Here is a 6,755-nt window from a genome sequence, read left to right on the forward strand (position 1 = left end):
TCAAATCCAGTTGAAGCTGGGTCTCCTACATCCCAAGCACATGCTCTAGCCATTTGCTAAAAGTTGAAAGGGGGAGACAGCACCAAATCCTTCCCTTCCCCCAAGCCTGGGTTTTGTGTGAAGTGATTCAGGCACCTAACCTCAAGAAGCAGCTTCCTCCCAGCAGCCTGGGCTTAGGTGCCTATCTCCAAGAGAGAAGCAGGACCTAGGACATACCCTTTTCATTGGTTAGCCTAGAGTGCTGGCTTTTGTGGATGGCATTCTTAGGCACATGTCTCTCCCCATTCATTGTATAGAGAACCTAGGCAGCTAACTCTGGCTTTGTAGTTCACAGTGATGTTCACATGATTTTCTAGGCCTCTACAAGTTAGGCGCTGTGATGATCAGCATTGCAACGCCTAAGTCCCTTTGTGGATCCCACCCTAGGTGCCTATCTGCACCATTAGACACCTTATTACCTTTGAAAATCAGGCCCTTAGACATATTGGCAGAACAGCCTTGGGAAATCTCCCACACGCTGTAGCTATTCTATGGACAAAGGCCTTCAGTATCCAGGCAATAAATCCAATAGCTTTATCACAGTTAGTGCTCATGGAAGATATTTGTCCTTTTAATTAATTATTGCCTTTCCATGAGAATATGAATTATTCTGTCTGTAGTCTGTGACGTTGAGCCATTATTAATTTATTTATAATTTATGTGATAGTAGTGTCCAGAGGCCCTAATCAGGGACAGGGCCTCACTGTACTAGCTGCTATATAAACCCATAGGAAGACATGGCTCCCAACCAAAGAGTTTACAGTCTAATTCATGAGCTGGGCGGTTGAGCTGATGAAGGAGTTAGGATATTATGAAGCAATGACCTAATTTGCAGTGGTGTTTTCCCAGGCTTTGTTACAATGTCACCATCTGTCTTTTGAAATGTCTTCACTGTTTGTTCTCGTGTGGCAGTGCACAATGGGGCTGGGAGTGGAGGAGGGTATTTCCCTCCACAGAGGACTCCTGAATGGTGTTTGTGGTAGTTACATCCAACTACTTGCAGACAATTTGAAGAGAAATGGGAGACAGTACAATTGATCACAGCCCTACCAAACCATCCAGTCTCTGCGGTAGTCCCATGCTAGGGTTTTTTTGTTTGATCGATAAGACAAAACCAAAACATATAAACAATCAGCCAATATGTTGGCCTACTAACCTGTGAGATCTGGTCCCTCAAGCTGTCAGTGACATTAGGTTAGTGGCTGTTTCTACAGGCAAATTGTCATTTCAGAGCTTTTCCTTCTTCCTACAATGCTGAAGAATGCTTTTCTGAGAAGTATATAATACGAGAGCCTGATTTCCTAAGCTATGCACACACAATTGTGTCCCTTAATTGTGCATGCAACTACTACAACATGCAAGCAAATTGGGTAAATGTGGGCACTTGATTACTTGCACATACAGTTACATGTATACCTGAATTTTCAGTTTGTCTGCCTTTCTTTTTGCTTGTCTAGTTCATTTGTGTGTGCAAGTACCTGATGTCACACACAAACACACAAATTAGGTGTGTGCTTGCAAATGCACAATTTTGAATAAATGCCATTCTTGGATAATCACATGGAAATTTTTTTTGTCAGATCAGTACTCTTGTCTTGTACTATCAAAAGAATCAATACTGCAGTAAAATGCCATAGATTTTGAGTAAAAAGTCCACAGGAGTTCCACAAATGACCTAAATCAAGGACTTCTAACCCTATGGCACCTTTTGCTTTATTGCCATAGAAATGACAAATGACCCCAATAACTGTCCCCACTTTGATCTGGTAGGAAACACGTAAACCCTGCCCTCTTCTTTCTCAGGCAGGGAAGTGGTTTCTGCAAGCAGCCTACAGTTGGTCATGCTGACAAAAGAGAATTCAGGTTAATGCAGCTTCAAAACCACTAAAATACACCGCAGAGCCCTCAGCAGCTTTAGACACAGCCTTCACCTCAAGAGACTCTAACAATTTTCTCCTTGCCTCTCCGTAATGATGAATGCACAGGCTGAAATACACAAAAGGGTAATAAAATACCCCGTGAAGGTGTTGAAGGCGCTGCCACAGCTTTCCCAGGGAAACAGCTTTTCTAGTACTGATACATTATCTCTCCCAGTAGCTTATTTGTGAAGGTGGCACTGTGGAAAATGGCAAAAAGGAGAAAATAACACATTCCAATTAATAATTAGTAGCACTGGTAGCAGAGCACCTGCTGTACATGTGTGAAGAGGCTAATTAGGAAGGAGAGGAGTATCTTTGACAATGCACCAGCAGAAAGGGAGAAAGCAAAAATGGACACAAGGAAGGATCCTTTCAGAGGAAAGGGGTAATTGCATAGGGGTCTGGGAGGAAACCTAACCTTTTTCATCTCATTGTCTTATTGTGAATCAGCAAGAATTGACATTCTGAGTACTAGCGAGACAAGAAGACAGGGTCTCTCACTTTACTGCTTCTCTGGGGCCTCTCTACACAAGGGAAAAATTAGAAACCATTTCCAGTGTTGCTCACACTGGTTGAGCTGAACCAGGGCATGTTGGGAGACCTAACATAACTGCTGGCCATCATTTGCAGCACCGTGTTGATTACCCCTATTTCAAGTAGGGGTATTTGCTTAAAACGTTGTTAGCAGCAACAGGTCAATCTACTCATTATCATGTATTTATAATATTATAGCACCTAGGAGCTCCAGTCACGGACCAGGACCCCTTTGTGCTAGGAGCTGTACAAACACAAAACAAAAAGAAAGTCCCACTCAATCTCACCAACTGAACCAGTGTTAGCAATGGAGGGAAATTTTCTCAAAAATATCTCTAATGTAGATAAGATTTACAAAGGGATCTTAGAAACTTAAATTTGGTAGTTAATGCAAAAATGTATCCCATGAATTCCCATTCATCATCTTTGCACTTCATAGTAGTAGTAATATTGGTATTATCGTAATGCCCAAACAATATCAAGGTTCCATTGTGCTACGCAGTGTAAAAACACACAAAACAAGGCAATATCTGCCCAGAATGGCTTTTGTGTTCACTTCAAGAAATCCAGTTTCCTGGTGCAAATATTCACGGAGAATGAATTTCAAAGTATACATGCCAGAAGTGCTTGTATATTTTTATCCAGGCTAAACAACAAGGACTGCAGAGCTACAGCAAGGAAGCTAGCCCCTTGAGTGATTGATGAATATACTAGAAATGCTTGGATAACTGGGGAGACAGAAGCAGAGATTAACCAGGCACTCAGATACTACACTATAGGTCATGGTAAGAACCATGGTTGGAGAGATTGAGAGAATGTGTGTGCATATAACCAAGCAGTGATCACAGCCAGATTGTGTGGGTGTGGTGTAGGTATGGGTGGCAGGACCAAGCAGTGGTCACAGCCAGCTCACATAGGAAGTCTGGCTGTCCGTAAAGTAAGGATACGTGCAAACTGACTTTCTGGGCCAACAGCTGAGAGGAGACCATGATCAAGGAGCTAGGAGCAAGAATCGTCCCGTGCATGAATGCTGCTTTACACAATCTTTACTGCAATGGAGAAATGTTCAGTGGTTTAATTTTTAATATCACAGCCAATGGTCGAGAAACACTGAGAATATCTGCATGTAAAATATATCTTGATCACAATTTGTGCTTCTTCTTCACTCTACCCCTCCCCCTCATCCTCGCCCTTTTTAATCAATCACATAATCACCTTGAGCATGTGCAAGTCTCTGCTTCATACCAGCAGCTTTTCTAAGTACTGCCTGGATTAAACCCATGCTCTGTGTATATAGCAAGAAAAGATGATCAGTATGAGTGCCTTTGAGTACAAAAGGTCGATTTCATTATTTTAGACCCATGTAACAGCAATCAACAGCCTACACTTCAAATCAGGAGAAGCATTTCTGAGACAGCTAGCAGAGAAACTCAGACTGTGCATTAATAGATTCAGGCAAAATATTGCCAGTTAGTGTCTAATTAGTCAGCTCTGTATGTACACCAGTGGCAGTTGAAAAGATCTGCTTTATTCTGAGTTTCGGGAGCACTCACCACAAGAAACAATATTTTATTATATGTTGATTTTCTGCAAAAGTCCTTAACATAGACCAAGTCTTTTCAACAGTAAAGGCTGTATCTAAAAAAGGAAAGAAAAAAGGTCATAGAAAATAACTATTTTAATAGAAGAACCAGGAATTATTGATCCTATGCTTCTCATACAGAATATAAAGCATATATAATTTCCAGGAGGATGTGACTGATGGTGTAGCTCAACTAAGAACATTCTTCATAGATTGAAGTAGACAGGTACCATGTGTGGGGTCATGACAGCACAGTCATGCAAGAAAAAGCTTTGAACAATTAAAAAAAGGGAATTCTTCACTACTATTTCAGAAGTCAGCCCACAATTACATTTTTGTTAACTCTTTAGTGGTTTTGAAAGGCTCAGTAAATGGACTGTTTCAACACAAAGGCCTTTTTCAACTCTGTTGTACCTTTTCTTCTTTGAAGAGCTATAACATATTGATCATTTCTGTAAAGACTCTTCACCTGTCAAGCACTATTTTTGCCCTGTACCATACAATCTTCACGTTGAAAAAACACGTTTATATGTTTGTGGTGCCTCAAAAGGTTTATCGTATCCATTAAAGGGGATTAAAGTTGCTTATGGTCTTCAAAAAAGAAAGCCACATTTAGAATTATACGACTACAAAGAGAAAAAAAGGAGAATTTTTGTCCTACATTTCATTAATTAAATGTCATGCAGGTCTGCCACCTTCAAATTCTAAATTCCTGCTGGAAGAAAGTGTCTTGAATGGTGTGTTTTTTACAGAAACTCTGTGTTATTCAATGGATTTTACCCTGAAGAGCAGAAAATGCTGTGCAGGGTGGAATCCCAGACTGTAAACTGATCTAATAAAAAGTAGTAACCAAGAAAGTCTCTTTGCAAAACTACTGAAGGTAAAAAAGGACATTATCAGTCTAATATGAAAGCAGGAGAGATTATTCCAAATTGACTATTTCTACATATTGTTTGGATCTCTAGCAGTATAAATTTGATATACATTTGACACGAATTAATTCATCACAAAATATGTAACACGGTAAATGGCTCTGATTCTACAAACCATTACTTAGGAAAGTAGCCACTACTCACATAAGTCATCTCAGTGACGTAAATGGGACTAGTTGTATAGAAAAGTTTATAGCACTGGACCCTTACTATTCTAGCGCTAACAGTGGGATTTTGATGTGGACTCAAGGATTAAGGAGGAGAGTGATGGGAGCTGCTTCTTTTCCCCATGCTGTTGTGCACAGTATATGCTCTTCACGAACGGTGCTTCATGTTGTGGAGGAAGATTTTTTTTAAAAATGAAACCACAAATGGAAAAATACGTCTCTTGAGTTATTCTAAAAGGCTTTCACTGTGTTCTTGTGTTTTATGTTACAGATCAAAACAATGAGTCATCTTTAGAAGGTGGTAATCGATGGGGCTGCGATCACGTGGCACAGCAACATTATGAGGTTTTTAAAATTTATTTGTTCTGTAATAGAAAGAAGAAAACACGTAGGTGCATTAGCTAGAATGTATGGGACCTGTCTGAGCATGCAAAGGAAAAATAGGTCTCCATGCTATGCACCCTGCTTACCAATGCCATTTCCTTTAACGCTTAATTTTTGTATTATATACCCAGAGAGTTTGCTGCTCTTTAAATTGGATTGCTCAGTGCAGAGGAGGAGACTAGTCTAGACTGTTAAATGGAATTAAATCAAAGGAGACTGTGTAGAATGGATGACTTATAGGCAGGGATGGTAGCTCTGTTTATTCTTACCATTACCTGACACTTTCCATTTTAAGACTCTGTTTTCAGTTGCCAAACTTTAACTGTTTCATTTCCATGCTGGGTGTCAACGTTTTTGAAAGTTTCAGCAAAAATTGCTGAGCTGTTTGTGAGAATGGGCTGAGGGGGAAATAGGTTGGTTTGTCCTTTTATTTTTATTTTTTTTAAAAAGATGCTATTTCATTGAGATGGTCTAGCACAGGGTTTTTCAAACAGGGGTCGCCACTTGTGTAGGGAAAGCCCCTGGCGGGCTGGGCCAGTTTGTTTACCTGCCCCGTCCACAGGTCCAGCCGATTGCGGCTCCCACTGGCCGCGGATCGCTGCTCCAGGCCAATGGGAGCTGCTGGAAGTGGCACCGGACAACGGACAAGGGTGGCTCCAGGACAGTGTGACTGGAATGGAGATTCACCACCAGGGTAACCTCTACTGACTGCTGCCCCTAAAGAGAAATGAACAGCACAGAGTGGAGCTACAGAATAGCCAGGCAGCCTCAGTCTATATCCATTTTTCAGCAGATTCCCTACAGGATTTAGATGGAGAGTTGAACCGTGCATGTTCCTGAAACCAACCTTCTCACAGATCTTCAGCTCTGGAGTAACTCTCAGTGGGTCCTTCTGCAAGTGTTGGGTTCATATGCACAGGGTCCTCTCTACACAGGTCTAGGGAATATGGTCTGGTTCTGGAGGTGGAGTTCTCATTGCTTCAAGGCATGCAACTTTCAGTTTCACAAGTAGCATCTATCATGACATTTCCTGACTTGCCCCCAAGAAATTTGACATGGACCTGTCATTAAATTCCCCTGAGTACCTGTGAGAAAGCAGAGCCAGGAGTTGACCACCTGCATCCGGGGGACTGTATAGGGCCCCTGAACCATGCTACATGGAGGATGACCTCAGGGTACTTCCAGGACGAAAGCAGAT

This window comes from Mauremys reevesii, linkage group 1 (genome assembly GCF_016161935.1).
Source record: "Mauremys reevesii isolate NIE-2019 linkage group 1, ASM1616193v1, whole genome shotgun sequence".
Lineage (NCBI taxonomy): Eukaryota > Metazoa > Chordata > Testudines > Geoemydidae > Mauremys > Mauremys reevesii.